The 19,480-nt window shown below is 47.0% G+C and overlaps 1 protein-coding gene across 1 annotated transcript in view; it reads left to right on the top strand.

Annotated features, from left to right (window-relative positions):
- Positions 1-19,480, top strand: part of LOC138520949 (AMP deaminase 1-like) — a 2,571,753-nt gene that overhangs the window by 2,067,011 nt on the left and 485,262 nt on the right. The window lies entirely within an intron of this gene.

The following is a 19,480-nucleotide window of genomic DNA, read 5'->3' as shown; positions in this document are numbered from 1 at the left end:
GGTGCGGACCAGGGGAATCCGACTGTTTAATTAAAACAAAGCATCGCAAAGGCCCACGGTGGGTGTTGACGCGATGTGTTAGAGACATTTGAGATTGTGTGTGATATTCATGATGTTGTCAGAAAGGATTGGGCTAAGTGTTTGTTGAGCAGAGTATCTCAGGCTAGTTATAACTGTATTGTGAAGCTGAGTGTGGAAGCAAGGGGCCAGTATGAGTGTATGAAATCTGCCTTAATTGCCAAATTTGGCAAAACACCTGCCCAGTACCTTAAGAGCTTCAGGGAACATGAGAAGAGATAATGTATGTCTTGGGTTGATTGGGTGAGTGCATACGATGGGGTGGATTGATAGTTACAAAGTGAAAACTTTTATTGAATTGTCTCACCTTGTTTTTTGAGTATTTTTCAGGGGTTTGTTCACCAGAGATGCATCAGTACATTGCTGACCAGAACATTTTCGACCCTTTTAAGTGGACCAAGATGTTTGACAAATGGGTCTGCCATAGGGTGTCCCCTAAGGATCCCAGTGAGAAGGACAAGGACAAAGAAAAAGACTCTCCGAAACCTGATGAGTCCAAAAAGCAGCCACATTGGTGCGTTTCTCCCCTTGTGTGATGTCCCTGTGCGACCTCAGGTAAAGGCCTGCCTCCCCCTACCCATTGCCTGCCATTACTGGGGATGGTTGGTGGTCCGAAACACCATGTGACCAGACATGGATTACTGCCTCTGCCGAGTCTGGGCGTAAAGCTCCCTTTCTTATTGCGCTTTCATTGCTTTTTATTGTTTTATTTTATTTCCCCTGGCTTCCCGTGTGTTTCTCTCCTTGCTGTGATGTCCCATGCGTGACCTCGGGCAAAAGCTTACCACCCCACACCCACTGGCCGCCCCTACTGGGGCCGATTGGAGGTCCGGACAACCACGTGACCAGAAACTCTTGTCTTCAGTGGACCTCCCAGGGCAGCCTTGCCTAGGCAGCCGGTTAAAGACTAGAGGTAAGGGGCAGCTCCCACTCCCAGCTTTCCTCTGTTCTCCCATGAATGCCTGTCGGGATATCCTGCAGCTACAAAAATGTACAGTGACAAGGGCGGTGAGCACAGCAATTACTGTGCTTGACTAAAACTCTGCCACTTCTACATTACTACTACCCAGTCATTCATTGTGGTGATCTGCACTTATTCTTGTATTATATAATGTATTGCACCAAGTAGATCATGAAAATTATCACGTGTCGCACTTAGAAGAATTTGTGAATGTTAGCACATGTACTGCACTTAGAAGAATTTGTGTAGGTTAGCACATGTATATCAGTTAAAGAATTGTGAAGGGTAGCACATGTATTGCACTTGAAAAATTGTGAAGGCTAGCACATGCACCACACTTAGAAGAAATTGTGAACGTTAGCACATGTATTGCAATCAGAAATTTGTGAGGGCTATCACATGTACCGCACTTAGAAGAAACTGTTGAGGTTAGAACGTGTATTGCACTTAGAAGACTTGTGAAGTTTATCACATGTACCACACTCAGAAGAAATTGTGAAGGTTGGCACATGCATTGCACTTGAAGAAATTGTGATTGTTAGCACTTGTACCAAACTTAGAAGAAACTGTGAAGGTTAGAACATGTATTGCACCTAGAAGAATTATGAAGGCTAGCACATGTACCACACTTAGAAGAATTGTGAAGGTTATTACAGGTATTCACTCTTGGAAGAACTTGGGAAGGTTAGCACATTTGTTGCACTTAGAAGAACTGTGACGTTTACACAGATTTGAGGGTGGGCAATGTGCTGCACTTAGACGGATTTGGGAGTGGGCATTTTGTATTGCACCGTATAATGTTAGCCTGCCCATTACGCTCAAAGATATATGATGCTAACCTATTGTGAGGAAGGCAGGGTATCAACAGTAAGACCGGCACAAATGACCACAGTTCAAGGGTGTTTATTGAGCTTCAACAAAGGGTTTGATAAACGCCTATCTAAGCCTAATTCTACCAATGGGAGCATGCTACGACCTTCAAATAATAATAACACAGTTCTAGTCGTATCTTGTCAAAATAAAATGCCCTATACTAAAAAAATATATTGCCAATCCTTAATTTTATATACAGATAGTGTGGGGGGACAATGTTATGAAAAGAAAAGTGTTCAAAATGATAATAATAATAATAATAATAATAATAATAATAATAATAATAATAATAATATTATGTCGGGTTGTTCAGGCCGTTGACCTCCCTTGCCAATGTGTTCAGCACAGGACAAGGTGGTTCACTCGAGCGTAGCACCGTCTCTGGTGGCTTTAGCGCAAGGCTACACCTCAAAAACCATAAGTTCCCCTCCTCCTTCGGTTTGCGCAAGTATTCACTTTGGGTGAGTCACTATTCACCCAGGATCCCCCTCAGCCGGGCTCAGATCCCTTTTCACAATGTTTGTCACCTTAGATCCCCCTCATCAGGGCTCAGTTCCCTTTAGCAAAATGTGTGTAACATATTCTTTTTCTTTGGTGACACACGGCTCACCCCGGATCTCCCTCAGCCGGGGTCAGCTTTTCCATACAATTAGTCTCCCTCAGTCAGGCTCGGACCAATGTCACTTTTACATCAAATATCGACGACTTTCGATTGTGCACAGGATTTAGCTTGACCCGTTGTAGGAACACTTCGATTTCACAATTCCTCTTGTTTAAACCTTTGTCACCTTTTTTGTTGGATACCTAACAGAGACTTTCCAATGAGCATCCACGTGGTGCCGGACCACTCTGTCTATGGTATTGTATCTTAGCTTCAACTTTTCATCACAAATCTGCTGTTTTAATTATATTTGTGGTGCTCGCCACATACGCTTCATGCACTGTTCTCTTCAATATTCCTTACATAATGTTGCAGCTTGCAACCTTGGTTTTCACAGAGACCGGTTTGATTTCAGTCTCCCCAACTCACCGGCTCTGCTTGCTTCACTGGTGCTGCTTTGTTGTAGGAGCCAAGGACAGTACCGCAGCGGCAATCGATTCTCCCCGCTCTGACTGTCGACGCGGTAGAGTCCCGGGTACCTCCGACACACAATACAGGTTTCTTCAGCTTTGATTCCAGGTCTTTCATTTCTTATTCTTGAAGGCTGAGGAAAGATGCAGGCTTTCAGTGAAAAGGTTAAGGGTACTTCCCTCCTTGCAATCCTCTTCGTTCTTGACGTCTTCCGCCTTGTATTAAACTGCCATCTTGGAACTGCTGCTTCCTCGTGTGCTCTGCCTTGCTCAGTGTGCTTTCGTGCTCCGCCTTTTATCCGTGTGAGCAAGTGTGATGGAAGATGTTGTGCCTCCATTTAAAATCGATCGAGTTTAGGTGTGTTGTATTAATCTGTGTACCGCCTGCATTTCACTGTGTTGTGCCTCAATTTAAAATTGGATTTAGGTGTGCTTTTCACTGTGTTGTGCTTCCATCTTAAAAATCGGTTTTAGGTGTGTTGTATTCATCTGTGAACCGCCTGCATTTCACTGTGTTGTACCTCCATTTAAAATCAGATGTAGGTGTTTAGGTGTGCTTTTCACTTTTATGTTTTCCATTTGACTTCCTACTAGACCTCCTGGTGAGTTTAGCTAGAACTGTACTGTGCAGCAACTCCACTTTCTTTCCTTGTCCAAACCTCTGCCGACCTATGGCTCTCTCCATTTCTCCCATATTCTCTAACTGCTACACTATCACCTATCCCCCCTCGCTCACAAAGTCTGGCAGGAAAAAGCACAAAAAAGACATCTTGAATGCAAACCCTGGACTTCCCTTTGCAGACATCTATGTCAGTGCTTCCTGTTTTTTACTTGTATCCTCTTCTCTGTCCCCTTTCCAGATTTATGGACCCAATCTCCTCTCTACTATCTCTCCTTCCACATGCCCAACCATTAACAGTGGCACGAAGTGCGAAGTCCTCTTGGCTGGCTTTTCATGCTCTCGTTGTTTCGTAGTGTCTATCACACTGGCACCATCCTGGTCCAGGGTTCACAACCCAAACTCCTCCTCTTTGACCTGATCCTGCATACTCTCATTAACTTCCTTCCTTCTCCTGCATCTCCGCCTTCTACTCTCTCACCCCCTCCTCTGACTGATGTACTATGCCCCTGTACACCATCTCAGAAAACCTTCAAAGGCACAGACATCCTCTACCTGGTAATTAACACCCACTCAGCCAACAAACACTCAGCTGACAGCTGTCTTCTTCTTGAAGACATTGACCTCAACATTCTTGCTCCTACTAAGACATGGTTCAATGCCAGCTGAGTCACTGCTTTTGACTCCCTCCTTCCTGATGGCTTCAAGATCATCTCCAACCCTCAACCTCACCGTACTGGCGGGGGTGCCGTAATCTGCCCTGAGTGGGTTCCTGCTTACATCTTACCAACCCAGCTCTACTCCTCCTTTGATAGCCTGGTTTGCAAGTTGGTCATCTCTCTTATCTCCACCCTGACCATTGCCACCATTTACCGGCCTCCAGTCACAACTACTCTGTTTATCTCTAAATGGGCTGACTTCTGCTCTTCCTTACTCTCCTCCACATTCTACCTACTCCTACTGGGTGACTTCAAAATCCAACTGGACTCCCTAGGCTCTGCATCCACTCTCTTCACTGACCTCTGCACCTCGCTTTCCCTCCTCATTCTCTCTTCTGGCCCAACCCACTAAGCTGGATACACTCTGGATGCTCTAATACACTCTGACCTATCTCTCACCCACCACTAGCCACTCCTCTCACCTGGACTGATCATTCTCTCCTATCCTCCCAATTGAGTCCCTTTGGCCCCCTGACCGCCCCGTTGAAAGTCCTATCAACCTAATTTGCTAACATCCGTCCGATGAAACGAGTGTCTGCAGCTGCCTTCGCTTCCACCTTCATCCCCCCTCACCAACCACCCCTGACTCTACTTCCGACTCTGCCCTCTGCAACCTCTACCTTTCCATCACCAATACTCTCGACATTCTTGCCCCAGTCATGAGCATCTGCTTGAAACCTGCCTCTAAGCGTAACACCTGGTACGATACCGAACTTGCGACCCTGAAACGTAAGTGCAGGGCAGCAGAACAGAAGTGGCAATCCTCAGGTTCATCCTCTGACAAACTGGGCTGCCGCCTGCTCCAAAGGCATTACAGACACTCCATCCGTGCCAAGAAAAGAGCCCACATTCAGGCACAGGGTTTTCAGTGCATCCAATAACACGGCTGAACTTTTCAAGATCTGCAGGGAACTAGCCAACCACTCCTCAGTCTCCTCCTCCTAGGCCCCTGCAATGCACTGGCCTCACACCTTGCCTCCAAAACCCAGGATATCTTTACCACCCTTTCTTCACACCCTCACCTTCACCCCCAGCCCTCCCTCCTCCTTCCTCATTCTCCTCCTTCACCCCTGTCACACCTGAAGAAGTTACCAGAGTTGTCCACTCCATGAAGACTTCCTCTAAGCAGGTTTCCCCCCTGCTCATCCAGGACCATCAAGGATAACATCGTCTCTCTAGCCCCTGCTCTTGCTGACTTCTGCAATGACTCTTTTGTGACAGGATCTTTAGCCTCCTCCCTTAAGCACTCCCTTGTGCGCTCACTCCTGATAAAACCTTAACCAGATCTTTCCTGCCCTGCCAACTACCGCCCTATTTCCATCACCCCCTTCAAGGGGAAACTGCTGGAGAAGTTGGTCTTGCCCTAACTCAACTCACACACTGAACTTATTGGTGGTCTCCACGACCATCAATCTGGATTCCCAGCATCCAGAGGCACGGAAACTGCTCTTCTGAACACCTGTGAAGAACTGCTCGCATCTCTGGACTCCAACTTCCCACCTGTCCTTATCCTTATCGATCTTTCCTCTGCCTTTGACACAGTCAACCATTCCATCCTCAAAGGCACCACGATACCCTTGGTATCTCGGAACAGGCACTGGACTGGCTGACATCCTTCCTTACTGACCACTCATCCCAAGTCATCCTGGCACCTTCTCCTCTCCTACCTTCCTCTCCACCTGTGGGCTCCCCAGGGTTCTATCTTCTCCCCTTGGCTCTTTAACATCTACCTTGCTCTGCTTTCACACCTCATCTCCTCCTTCTCTTCCAACTTTCTTTTTCAAACTCCCTGCCGGCCCTCTTGCACCCTCCATCATCTCTGACTGCCTATCTGTCATCCAGTCCTGGTGCACTGCCAATGATCTCTGCCTCAACGTCTGCAAAACTGAGATCCTTCCCATCAGGACCTCTGCTCTCTCCTTCTTCCCTTCATTCTGGCCTTCCTCTTTGGGCTCTCCCCCTGCGCCCTCACTGAAGCCAGAAACCTTGGAGTCATCTTAGACTCCTCTCTCTCCTTCCTCTCTCACACTCAGGACATGCCAAGAAATCCCACTTTCAGCTCTTTCTTCTCAAAGGAATTCTCCCTTTTATTATCACTTTCCTCCAAAGGCTCAATGTGACCCAAGCACTGGTTCTCTCTAGGCTTGAATATTGCAAGAGCCTCCTCCTGAGTCTACCATCTTCCACTCTGCAACCCCTCCAACTAATCCAGAATATGGCAGCAAGACTTATCCTTGGCCTTAAGCCCAGGGACTGCATCTCTCCTGCACTAAAAAGTCTTCACTGGCTCCTGAGGGCTGCATGGATTAAACAGATCTCTATGCATCATCCACACGGCTGTTTGGGCCTGGGGACCACGCTATCTTCAACTTTATTTTACTAAATACTCTCCGTCTAGACCACTATGCTCCTCTGGCTCCAACTCTCTGCGTGTAAAGCCTTTTCCTAAACAAAGGGCAGGGGGTCATTCGATTTCCTCGGCTGGCTCCCTCCTATGGAACAGCCTCCCTCTACGCCTTGAGCAGAATCGCCTTAAATTCCGGAAGTTCCTTAAAACTCTCCTCTTTACCTCCTCCTTCCCTTCCTTTTCCCCTGCTATTTCCACAGTTACTGCGATTGGTATCCTGGGCCCTTATGCATCCTCAGGGCCCTAACCTCCCACACCCAATTGCACCAGCTCCTGTCTATCCTCTGCACTTACACCCTCTGCACTGGAGGTTTGCACTTACACCCCTCGCGGCTCCAAGCCTTGTAGCACTCAGCATTCCCAGCAATTCATCTGTGGCTCACCCATAAGCTCAGACTCCCCAGCACTTACCCCCTGCCCTCTTCCTTGCTGCACTTGCATGTTCTGAATACTCACAAGGCATAGTAGGTTTGTCTCCTTTTCCTTTTCCCCCACTGCCATTAAGTATTGTGTTTTATGTATTTTAATGTATTCCCACTCCTACTCCCTCCCTTGCCCTGTGGGCGGTTTGAAACAAGATCTCGTATTGTATAAGCGCCTAACAAGCAAACAATTAAATAAATAAGTCAGGTGTGTGTAATGATCAGTATTTCCCTGACCCTGCCTGACCATGGTAGTTGGACACGTCAGGTATACGGCTCGGGTGTTATTCCGTTTTCTTTCACAGTGAGCTGTCCGCAGGAAAATGTTTGTGTTGGACAAGGGGGGGTGTGATTTCCTGAGTATCCTACCGGTTAGGATGGGGTAAAGGTGTTCAGGGAAGGGGATACCGCGTATCGCCATCCGGTGTCCAAATTCTACTCCCCGAAGACCCCCATTCAGGTGGTCCTCCCGCACTGGTCCACCCCCAGCAACTGGATCCAAAAGTGGTGGGCGTGTCCTTATCACCTGGATGACATATCCCCAGGGACTAGCGGGTGAGACACCTTCAGGTTTCTCACATACCCTTCCCCTATGCGATGTAGCCGTATCTGTTTCACAAGGGAACCGAGAAAGGGAATCCACGTTCCCTTAATCTTTGCATTTTTCGGGACTCGACAGTGAAACAGTGGGGTTGCAGGTCTAGAACCATTGCATGACTCGTGGGTTAGAATTTTTACGTTGGCTAATCCAAACTAGTGGAGAATGATCTGTGATGAGTGTGAATTTCCTTCCTAGGAGGTAGTATATAAGGTGGGTAATGGCCCACTTGATGGCAAGGTCCTCTAATTCCAGCACAGAGTAATTATTTTAATTTGGGAAGAGTTTGCGACTCGTAAATAGGATAGGATATTCCAATCTGTCGCATATTTGTGACAAGACTCCTCTTAGGGAGGCCTCTGTCTCTAGTACAAATTCTTCTGAAAAATCTACTACCTTTAGTATCGGGTTCTGGCCCAGAGTTTGTTTGAAGTTGCTGTAACGTACATGGTCCTCGTCAGTCCAATGAATTATCTGGGGTTAGGGGTTCTTTAATTTGTTAGTTTAGCTGTTCTGTCCGAGAAGTTAAGACTAAACCTACAGTCATAACCGATTAACCACAAGAATGCTCGGAGGTCTCTTTTAGTTTTAGGCGTAGGGGAATCTAGGACGGCCTTCACTTTCTCGCGTTGTGGTTGGTCACTACCATTCCCTAAAAAGAAGCTGAGGTATTTCACGGCTGATTGGGTCAGCCTACATTTGGATGGATTGGCAGTCAGGCCGGCTTCTCCGAGGGCTCTCATGGCAGTAAAGAGATGGAAAAGATGGTCTTCCCAGGTTTTACTATAAATGACTATATAGTCAATATAAGCTACGCAGAAATCAGAGTAGAGTAGAGTTGTAATAGTCTGTCCATAAATTGTTGGAAGGTGGCGGGGTCCCTGTGCAAGCCAAAACGGAGGACTTTAAACTGGAACAGTCCCATAGGCGTCGAGAAAGCTGTCTTCTCTTTATCAGATCCATATACTGGGACCTGCCAATACCCCTTGGTTAGGCCTAGGGTGGAAAGAAAGGTGGCATTTTAAAGTTTATCAATCAGGTCGTCAATGAGTGGCATGGGATAGGCATCGAAATCGGAGATGGCATTAGCTTGGCAGAAATCTATGCTAAACCTCCAGGAATGGTCCGGTTTTGTGACCATAGGGGAGGACCAAGGGCTTGAAGAGGGTTCGATAATATTCGCTCTTCACATTTTACTTACTTCATCAACCATTATTTGTTTACGGGCTTCCGGAGTCTATATGGTTTCAGATGGACCACTTTTTCTTTCAGTGTTCTAAGATGCTATAACTAAATCCCTTAAATCTTCTTGTTGTTGATTAGATAGCTCTTAAGGAATTATATTGAAGTTATCTACTTCTTCTTGTACTAAACATGATAGTATTATGGCATTGGCTAAAGGATTTTCCTTCCACTCTTTTAAGAGATTTACATGATATAGGTGGTCTTTTGTTTCCTGTCAGGCTGGGCTACCTTATAAGTACAATTTCCTGTTTGTTCCAATATTTCATATGGCCCGTGCCCTTTAGAGACCATTTTGTTTTGCGAAGTAGGCAAGAGAACCAATAATTTTTGTCGTACTGAAAACGATCTCAGATCAACTTTCTTGTCATAAGTGGACTTTTGTTGTGCTTGGGCTTTTTCCATATGACTATGGACTAGATTTCAAACAAGTTTCATATGCTCTCGAAGTCTGGTAGAGGTTTGCGAAAGGGGAATGGGTGCCACTTCTTTCTTCCCAGGTCTCCTGGAGCATGTCCAGGACATATCTAGGTTCTCTACCATAAAGTAATTCAAAAGGAGAAAAGCCAGTGAATGCCTGAAGGGGGTTTCTTACTGCAAATAGGGCCCAGGAGATAATTCATTTATTTCCACGTATAAAGCGCACAAAGCAGCCCTTAGGCATCGTGGTGCTGTTACAGTACAGCTTACTTAGTTGCAAGAGAAAACGACAAAAAATGGAAGGTGCTGACAAACACTGTTACATACACGGGGATGAAACCAGCCGTGGAGTTCCCGATTAAAAGGTGCGGTCCTTTTATTCCCGGTCAAAAGTGGTGCGCTTGGCTATCCGGCCGCCGGGGTGCTTGCCACAGGCGATTCGACCAAGAGACGTCTTTGGAAGGCGAAAAGGGCGAACTGGTTGATCCCACCAGCTCAGGGGGAGAAGACTCGTCCAGTAGAAGATCTTCTCTTGTCGTCAGGAAAGTTGTGAAGTAGTTGCAGCAGGGCTTCACCGGTGGTGTCGTCATTGCAGATGGCTCAGCTTCTTCCCTCTTTGTATTCTTAGGTTCTGTGGCGACTTCTGAAGTTCCAGTCCCAAAGGCCCTGCTTTTATGCAGAAAACCCCCCATTCAACAGCCTAGCTGTCACTCAAACATGCTAAGTGGTGAGCCGGGTGGCTCACCACTGGGCCAATCAGAATAGTGTGCGGCTTTAGTTGCTAAGGCAACGCAGTCCAGGGTGCCAATTCCCCTCCCCACACATCCTGTGGAACCCAGACAGAGGGCTTCTGTGGAGAAGCATGCTAAAAAGTGGAACAAAGGGCTCGACCTTGGTCATAGTTACAGAGAAGGACACAAACGCCATTTTAGAAAAGAGTTCTGGCAAAAAGACCCAACCGGGAATTTAATATTAAATAAATAAACCAGTGGTATCTTTAACATTGCACCAAAAAGTGGTGCGTTTAAAACCAATGGGAAAATCCCATAGGAAATATTCTGGTGAAATATTTTGAGTGGTAACCACTGCCACCAGCCAAAAACTCGACAAGGGGGGGACTGGACAGTGCCCCCTTGAAAACAGACCCAGCGGTCATATAATTAACCCCTTCCAGTACTTCCACAATATGATGGTGTGTACTGGTTCTGTTTAGGATTCAGGACTAGTAAAGTCAATGGCGACTTTACATGCTCTGGGAGACAGTAGTCAGTCCCAGGGTATGGAGTCTATGTTGGGGAGTCACTATGACAACCCTGTGGTACTGCACTGAGGGTGCTGGGTAACACACATACAAAAACAGATGATGCCCTATGGAGTAGAAAGAGGTTATCACATAGCCCATGAACACATACTAAGTCAAAAAGCACCTCAAATCATGTCTAAGAGTGGGAGGAAAAGAGTCTCACTCTTAGCAGGAGAAAAAAAACAAACCCCAAAAATCCAGCAAAGCTGCTGGGGGACTCACTAGGTTTGGGAAATTAGCCTTATAAGAAAATTCTCCCTAACACTCACTTCCACCCCAATGGCGCTTTCTGTTTCTCCTATCTTCTCCAACTGCTTCTCCATTGACTATCCTTCCCTTCTCACTAAGTCTGGTAGGAAGAAGTTCAAAAAGGATATCTTGGCCTCTAATCCTGGTCTTCCTATCCCCGACACCTACTCCAATGCTTCCGCCAGACAGACCCTTACCAACATCCTCTTTGTCGTTCCTTCGCCAGATCTATGGACTCCTCATATGGCCTCTGTGCTCTGCCCTATCTCCTCCTCTCCCATTAATGGTGGCACTCGCTGGGAACTTCTCATGGCTTCCTTCGACTCCTCTAAAGTCATCATTAATGTCTACCTAAATGGCACTGTCATGGTCCAAGGCCCTCAGGCCAATCTCCTCATCAATTTCCTCTCATCTCCTGCTGTCCCCTCCTCTCCCCCCCTTGGCTACCTTGCCCTCTCTCTCCTCCTCCTCATCTGTCCCTCCTAAGGCTCTTTCTCCTCCGCAGGGCGTACCTCTGATCTGTATCCCTCCCCGGAAGGTCTTTAAGGCTGTCAACCTTCTTCATATTGCCACTCTCAACTCTCCCTCTGCCGTCAAACACTCCTCTGACATCAGCCACCTCCTTGAAGAACTAGACATTGATGTCCTTGGTTTTACTGAGATATGATTCACGGCCAGCTCTGTCACGAGCTTTGACACTCTCCACTCTGATGGCTACAAGATCCTCTCAGCACCAAGATCCTCCCGGTCCGTTGGGGGAGGAGGGGTAGCCCTGATATTTCCTGAGTGGATTCCTGCCTCTATCATTCCCACTCAGACCTACTCCTCTTTTGAATGCCTTGTCTGTAGGCTTCCTCTCTTCCCTACCCATTCTCTTACTGTGGTTACCTTCTACCGGCCTCCTGGTCAAATCACCTCATTTCTCTCTGAGTGGGCAGACCTCTCCTCCTCCCTCCTGGCCTCTACCACTCAACTCCTCCGTGACCTAAATATACATTTAGACTCTCCTTGCTCCTCCTCTGTACTCTTCCGTGACCTCTGCGACTCTCTCTCCCTGTCCATCCTCCCCTCTGGCCCGACTCACTCTGTAGGGCACACACTCGATGTCTTGATCTCCTCTGACCTCCCCCTCTCCATCCCTCTGACCACTCCTCTCTCCTGGAGCGATCACTCCCTCCTCTCATCTCGTCTCTCCCTCTCTTCCCCCCAAGCCAAGCCTACCCCAACACTGCCACCTACCTTCTCGGACATCCGGCCCATGAAGCGTGTGTCAGTTGAGGCTTTTGCCGCCACTTTCTCTCCCCCCCTCCACCTTTGGCTGTCTCTCATCCTGAAACAGCCCTGCCTCTGCTCTACTCTTCAATTTCTGATACGCTTGATGCTCTTGCCCCTGTCATGAGGATCCGTTTGAAGTCCAAAGCCAAGTGCAATTCCTGGTATGACTCTGACCTAGCTACACTTAAACGTAAGTGTAGGGCAGCTGAGAGGAATGGAGGACTTCCTGTTCATCCTCTGACAAACTGGCCCCCACATTCAAGCTCGTGTCTCTTCGGCATCTAACAACTCGGCCGAACTCTTTAAAATCTGCAAGGAGCTGGCCAACCCTGCTGCAGTCTCTACCCCTCCCGTTGCCTTCCAGGCTCTTTGCAATGCCCTTGCCTCTCACTTCATTTCAAAAACCCAGGACATCCTGTCCACCCCATCCACCCACACTCCTCCTCTTCTCTCTCCATCTGTGCTTGCTGACCCTCCTTTAGCCACCCTCCCACCATCCTTCTTGTCCTTTCCTCTTTTCACCCCTGACGAGGTTGCTAGACAAGTCCAATCTATGAAAGCCTCTTCAAAACAGATTCATCCCTTTTCCTCTAAAACCATCAAGGACCACATTGACACCCTCGCTCTGGCCCTTGCTGATTTTTGCAACCACTCCTTTGCTGCTGGATCCTTCCCCTCCCCTCTGAAGCACTCCTTTGTGCATCCTCTTCTCAAGAAACCCACATCTGATCCTTCTTGTCCAGTTAACGATCGCCCAATTTCCATTGCTCCCTTTCTGGGCAAACTCCTGGAAAAGTTGGCCATCTCTCAGCTTAACCTTCATTCCAATTCTGTTGGCTGTCTCCATGACCACCAGTCTGGATTCAGAGCTGCCAGAAGCACGGAAACTGCTCTCCTAAACATCTGTGAAGATCTGCTCACCAACCTTGACTCTAACATTCCCTCTGTCCTCATCCTCCTCGATCTGTCTTCTGCCTTCGACACGGTCAACCATACCATCCTGCTCAACCGTCTCCGTGAAAACCTGGGTATCCCTGATCAGGCTCTGGCTGACCTCTTTCCTCTCAGATCGACCCTCCCAGGTCCAACTTGGGTCCTTCCTTTCATCGATCTTCCTCTCTACCTGTGGTGTTCCCCAGGGGTCTAACCTCTCGCCCTGGCTTTTCAACCAATAGCTGGCAACTCTCGCCCACTGCATTGCCATTTTCTGCTCAAATTTCCAGTGCTACACTGACGACACTCAACTCATTTTCAGGCTGCCCTCTGCCACCTCCTCTCCCTCTCTCATCTCTGATTGCCTAACTGCCATTCAAGATTGGTGTGCCGCCAATGATCTTTGTCTGAATGCCAGCAAGACGGAGATCCTCCTCATCGTCAAACCTTCACCATTCTTTCCTCTCACTCTCTGGCCGGCCTCCCTTGGCCCTCCTCCTACCCCCCACCTGCGAGGATAAGAACCTCGGGGTCATCTTTGACTCCACCCTTTCCTTCTCCGCCCACATCTCTGAGGTCTCTAAAAAGTCAAATTTCCGACTGCACCTCCTCAGAGGTACTCTGCCTTTCATCTCCTTCCCCTAGAAGCTCACGGTATCTCAAGCTCTGGTTATCTCTAGCTTGGACTATTGTAACAGCCTCGTTCTAAATCTACCTGCCTCTACTCTCGGCCTTGTGCAACTAATCCAGAACAGGACTGCGAGACTTGCCCTTGGCCTCAAGCCCTGGGATCGTATCTCTCCAGCTCTGAAATCTCTCCACTGGCCCCCAGTGGATGCAAGGATTAAATTAAAAACCCTCTGCATTGTCCACAAGGCTTTCTGGGGCCTGGGTCCAAAATACCTTCAGTTATCCCTCCGCAAATACCTCCCCTCTCAAGCTCTTCGCTCCTCTACCTCCAACTCACTCAGGGTCAGTCGTTTTTCTAAGAAACAAGCTGGGGGTAGATCTCTGTCTTTGGCTGCGGCCTCCCTCTGGAACAGCCTCTCTGCCACTCTAAAACTTGAGGAGAACCATCTCCGGGTCCGGAAGCACCTCAAGACCTTCCTCTTTTCTTCTGCCTTCGCTGCCCCTCTCCCCTGCTGATCTGTTCTCTCTTGGCACTGTGCACCTGGCCACCCTCTGTCTTTTGGGCTCAGGTACCTGCTCATCCTGCCACCCTCCCGCACTGACTCCGGGCCACCCCTTGCACTGGGGTCTGTATATGTACACATACAGCCCCTCCTTTTTCTTCCTGCACTTATCAGACCTACCCTGTCTGCTGCCTTAAACCTAGCACTTGCAAATTGCTGGCAGCTTTACCACTGTTTGTTGCCTTTATTATTTATTTATTGTTATTTATCTGTTTCTCCTCTGCTTCGCACTTTCCACCTCTCCCCCCTTCCATGCACTTTTCCCCTCCCCCCTCTCCCATGCAGTTGCGCGTTCTCAGTGTCACTGGGCCTAGTAAGATCACTGTTGTGTTCTCCCCTGTTCCCATCCCTTGCCTTATTGCGTTCTGAAACACTTGTGTACGAGCGCGATAGAAATAAAATATCATATATCATATCATAAGTGCTGTGGGCAGCGCATTCCAATTCTTATGTGCTAGATATTGGAAGCTAGCGCCTCCAGCTTTAGCTCTTTTGACGATGGGGACGATGATCTGGTTGGAGTGGTGAGCTTGTATGGGTCTGGAGGATGCGACATGTGTAATCTTTTTTGATAAGTACAGGGGGCTGTGAGAGAAAGGCACTTATGAGTGATAGTCATTGTTTTGAATAGGAGGCGCTCTTTAATTGGCAGAAGAGACTAGGCCTTGTCTTTCTGGTAGAGACTCCCAATCTCAAAGAATCAAGGAGCAGCTAGAGGATAGGGATGGGACCTCAAATAGCAGCAGCTCTGAGTCTGAAGGTGCAGCGGAAAAAGGAGGCTGCCAAACAAAAGAGAACTTTGGTAAAAGACCCCATTAGACAAATAAAAGCCATTAGATATTCCATGACCCTTTACCATAGACATGCCAAGTACTCAGTCTGGGAACATCTGGAGCTGTATGACCAGATGATATCATTTGGCATCAAAAATGACCAGAAGAATTCTATAGAGTTTGCCAAATGGACCTTCTCCCCAGAATACTCCAGCTTCGTTGCTGGGATGGAGGATCAGAACCATGCAAGGTGGTCTACCTACAAGGTGGCCATCTTGAAGCACTTTTCCGTGCACCGAAACCCCCAGGAGGCTCGCAAGCCGGCCTACAACCTGCAGTGTGGAGAGGATCAGGCTCGAGAGAATTTGTCCAAGAATTGAAGCGGGCATTTGCACACACCACTAGGCGGGTGCGTACGAACAGTAGGGAGTTCATAAATACTTATTTCCATGCACTCCCTAAGTATATTATGACGCAACTGGTTAGGGCATTCCACGAAGAAAGGACTGTGTACTGGGTAATAGAGCAAGCTACCCAAATCCATGAGGTCCAAAAGCTAATAGAAAATAAGAATTCCCCCAAAAATCCCAAACCAACCAACACCCCTGCTGATGCCAAGGTAGCAGAGGTAAAGGTTACGCCCATTTTGGGCCTAGACCTAGCCTGAGGTACAAGGGGGAACAGACCCATCTTGGGGTACGTATGGACACCCCCATCTCAGGGGGGTCAATCAGGTGAATATGGCCCCAGGAAACTCCCCCCCCAACTTCCCTCAGGAGGGCAGTAATCTTCTACCCTCTAGTTTAAGTTTCTTCCCCAGGTACCCTCAAAACCCCAACATTCAGAACAGCACTCCCCACTTTCAAGAGTCTAGACCACCAAATCAGCGAAAGGGGAAGCCAAGGATGGAGGGCTACCGGGGTAACCCTCAATACCCAAGCTACTCTGGGAGATGGGACAGTTACCCTTCCCCATAGCAAGAAATATTTGACCAAAGACCCCCATATCAGCCAGAGAGGGTGTCACAACTGGAGCGCCAGGTCCAGAGCTTGACCCAACACCTGATTTGCGTGTTGAGGGCTCAGTAGAGCCCTCAAATGAACATGACTGCTCAGAACAACTCAAACCTACGGTCTGCCATCCCGGAACAATGACAGGGAGAGAACCCCGACAACCAGCAGGTTCCAGAGGAGGAGGCTCGGGAGGAAGGGGGATGCAAAGCCCTAAAGGAAACTTCCTTCCTCACCCGTGAAAAGCCCCTAGAAACCTCTGAACCTGAACCCAAATCCCCTAACCCCGTAAAGCTGCAACCTGGGGAACAGAGGGTAAGTAGGAGAAACCAAGGGACAAAGAAGATCCATTTTGTGAAGGAAGTCAGCGTTCTCCAGTTTGAAGGGGAAGAATCCCTGGAGGATTCTGGGAAGAAAGTCTTCTCTTTCAAGGATGGGGGGATTCCTCCCAAAGAAAAATGGGTTCCATGAGTCAGACTGGGTATGTGAGGGGACTGTCCTAGAAACGCCTATCCATGAACCCCAGAAATGTTATCGTGAGAACTCAGAAATGAATCGGGGATCCTCCCCCCAAACCGGTTCCAGTGACTGTCTCTGGGAAAAGGGGAGCAGTACAGAATCAAGGGAAAAAGGGTATTCCAAAATCCCACAAATCACCGGATGCCAAATTTTGTTTACAGATTCCCGAACTCCGACACAGGAAATTGTTCCAAGATCCCACAGTGTCAGAGTCCAAAATAAAGAAATGAACTGTCCAGCTGGCCGAAAAAGCCCATTTCATTTGCCCCCCGGAGGAGAAAGAAGGTAGGTTTTATGCCCCTGTCCAGGTGCAAGGGCAGTGTGCAATTTCAGGCCCTGGTGGATACCGGATCCCAAGCCACCCTCCTGTCCATAAAGGCATTTGAGCAAATCAATTCAGCAAGGGGGCAGAGTCACCAAATTCCCCTCACACCTCTTCCTGGACAACTCCAGAACTTCGACGGGAATCACATTCCTGTCGAGGGGACTGCAGATCAAAATTGGGCGACACAAGGTGACACCCGGTTATAGTCGTTACTCTAGAGGGAACACTGTGTCTCTTAGGGAATTACCTCCTCTGGAGGTTTTTACAACTAATAGACTGGGCTGAACATGGACCTCTGGACCCAGGCTACACAGACAATAAAATTAAAACAAAGCACCAACTATGTAAGTATAAAGGGCACATGCTGCATGGTTGAGCAGTGATCTGACAAAATGTAGTTCCATTTCTGGAACAATCAAGTACCCGACATAACTGTAATTGCTGTAGGAGAACAAACTAGTGATGGGAACCCTTCTCCATTCTTGAAAATCAACCTACCTCCCAGTTTTAAGTGGCATTCCACACTGGAAGGAAACTCCCTGAAATTTTATACTTATCCACAATTTGAAGGGAACCCAAACCCCATGATAAAAAGTGATGAAAAGCCAATTCAAAGCTTGGCTGATATTCAGAAAAAGGGTTAACAGCTGTTTCTCCTCATTCAGGTAAATGATGGGGGGGGAACCTGTTCTCGCCATAGTATGCCTGAATAATGGAAAAGGTTTCATCATCAAAGCGTTATTCAGGAAACTCCCAAAAGAGCAGACCATTCCCACATTTAAATTGATTGATAAGTGGGAAATGGGCCTGGAAACTCCCAATTCCAAACATCTCCTGCCTAGCAGGCGCATGATCAAATTCCATTGGTGATAAAAGCATAGAGCATAATTGTTGGGTTGTGTGAGATGTCCCCTCTGCCTTCTACTTAGGCAGTGACATTCTCAATCGATTCACAATTAATTTGGACCTCATTAATTATAAAGTCTGGTCCCGTCTGGGGGGGTAACACCATGGGCTTTGACAGTTCTGAAAGGCATTTCGGTCAACTCAATTGCTAATGTATGCAGTTTAAATTCAAACTGGAGAAGAGGTTACCATCCCAGGACTGACCCGACAATTCCCAATCCCCCTAAAAATTTAGAGAGGACAGAAACTCCAAAACATGGATGCTTATGTACCATTAAATCATCTCCAACAGCAGGGGTTGGGTTTGAATCCGACACCATTAGTTCACTTAGAACACAACACCATTCCAATATTGGTAGATAACAGCGACCCAAGGAGTATCACTCTGGGCGTAGACACCTTTATTTTTTTTATTTTATTGTGCACTTTTAGTTTACATTTGCAAACTGTTATCATACTAGCTTATCCATTCCATTTATCATCTATCTTTAAAACAACGATTTTTTACATTAACTCAGAACATCCTTTCCTTCTTCTTTTTCCTTATTTACTTGTTTTACGCTTCTGGTTCTGAGTCTTTTTCTTTAAGAATTTTTTCTAAAATGTTTATTCCCACACAAGTGAATCTATGATTATTTCCTTGTAGAAAATAATCCCACTGTTCTTCATCGCTTCTTCGATCCAATGGTGTCATATGGCTTTTCAACATTTGATTTCTCTTTTGTTACTGCTAAACATTCCACGAGGCGTTGGAATGGAGTTTCCTGTTGATTTTTGCTTAGACAGAACCTGCAATTTCCTTCATTAATCCCTCTTCTTCCTGTTCTGTTTTTATATTAGTTAGTCGGATATACTCCTAAACAAATTTTCATTCATTTTTCTCTATGGAAGTTCGAGGGGAATTTTTGCTGTTACTCCGGTAACACATTTCTTTTCCGATGTTAGTTTGCCATATTGCCTGTGTTTTTTTAGTTTTGATTTTGCTTCTCTTGTTGAGATGCAGTCTTTTCTAAAAAAAGCTTTTCCTTTACACAATTGGGGTTCGTTACCAACTCTTCATCTGAGGATTCCAATTCTAATAGAATCTGGGACCATTTCCTTTTACAGTGATTGAGGTATGTGGAGCTTTTTTCCTGTCCTTTCTTTACCAGTATTTTATAACCTTCAGCCGGCTTTTCTTCACTGATTTTTCTCAATAGTCCCAAAGATTTCCATTTCATTATGGCTTCTAGAGATTCTAAACTAAGCTCTGATCTGATTGCTACTATAGGTGTGTTTCTTGGCAGTTTTAATAGTGTTTTCCAGAAGCAGCTTTCTAGCTTGGGCAATATGTCATCCAATAAATTCACCCCGGCTTCGCTTCCGTATGTTAGCGAAGCGACAGCTTTCTGAATATTAAACATTCTTACTGGAATCATGGAGAATTTTCCAAATCTTCCGCTTATTATTCTACCTTGCGAGCTTAACTTCTTAACTTTTGCATACAGCTCGTCTTCCCAGTTTTTTTCCACTCTTGAGATATTAAATCTCACTCCTAGGTATCTAATCTCGGATACTGATTCCAGTATTTCTGCGCCGATTTCC

Source organism: Ambystoma mexicanum, chromosome 13, assembly GCF_040938575.1.
Source record: "Ambystoma mexicanum isolate Mex_15411 chromosome 13, UKY_AmexF1_1, whole genome shotgun sequence".
Lineage (NCBI taxonomy): Eukaryota > Metazoa > Chordata > Amphibia > Caudata > Ambystomatidae > Ambystoma > Ambystoma mexicanum.
This window is presented reverse-complemented; position numbering and strand designations above follow the sequence as displayed.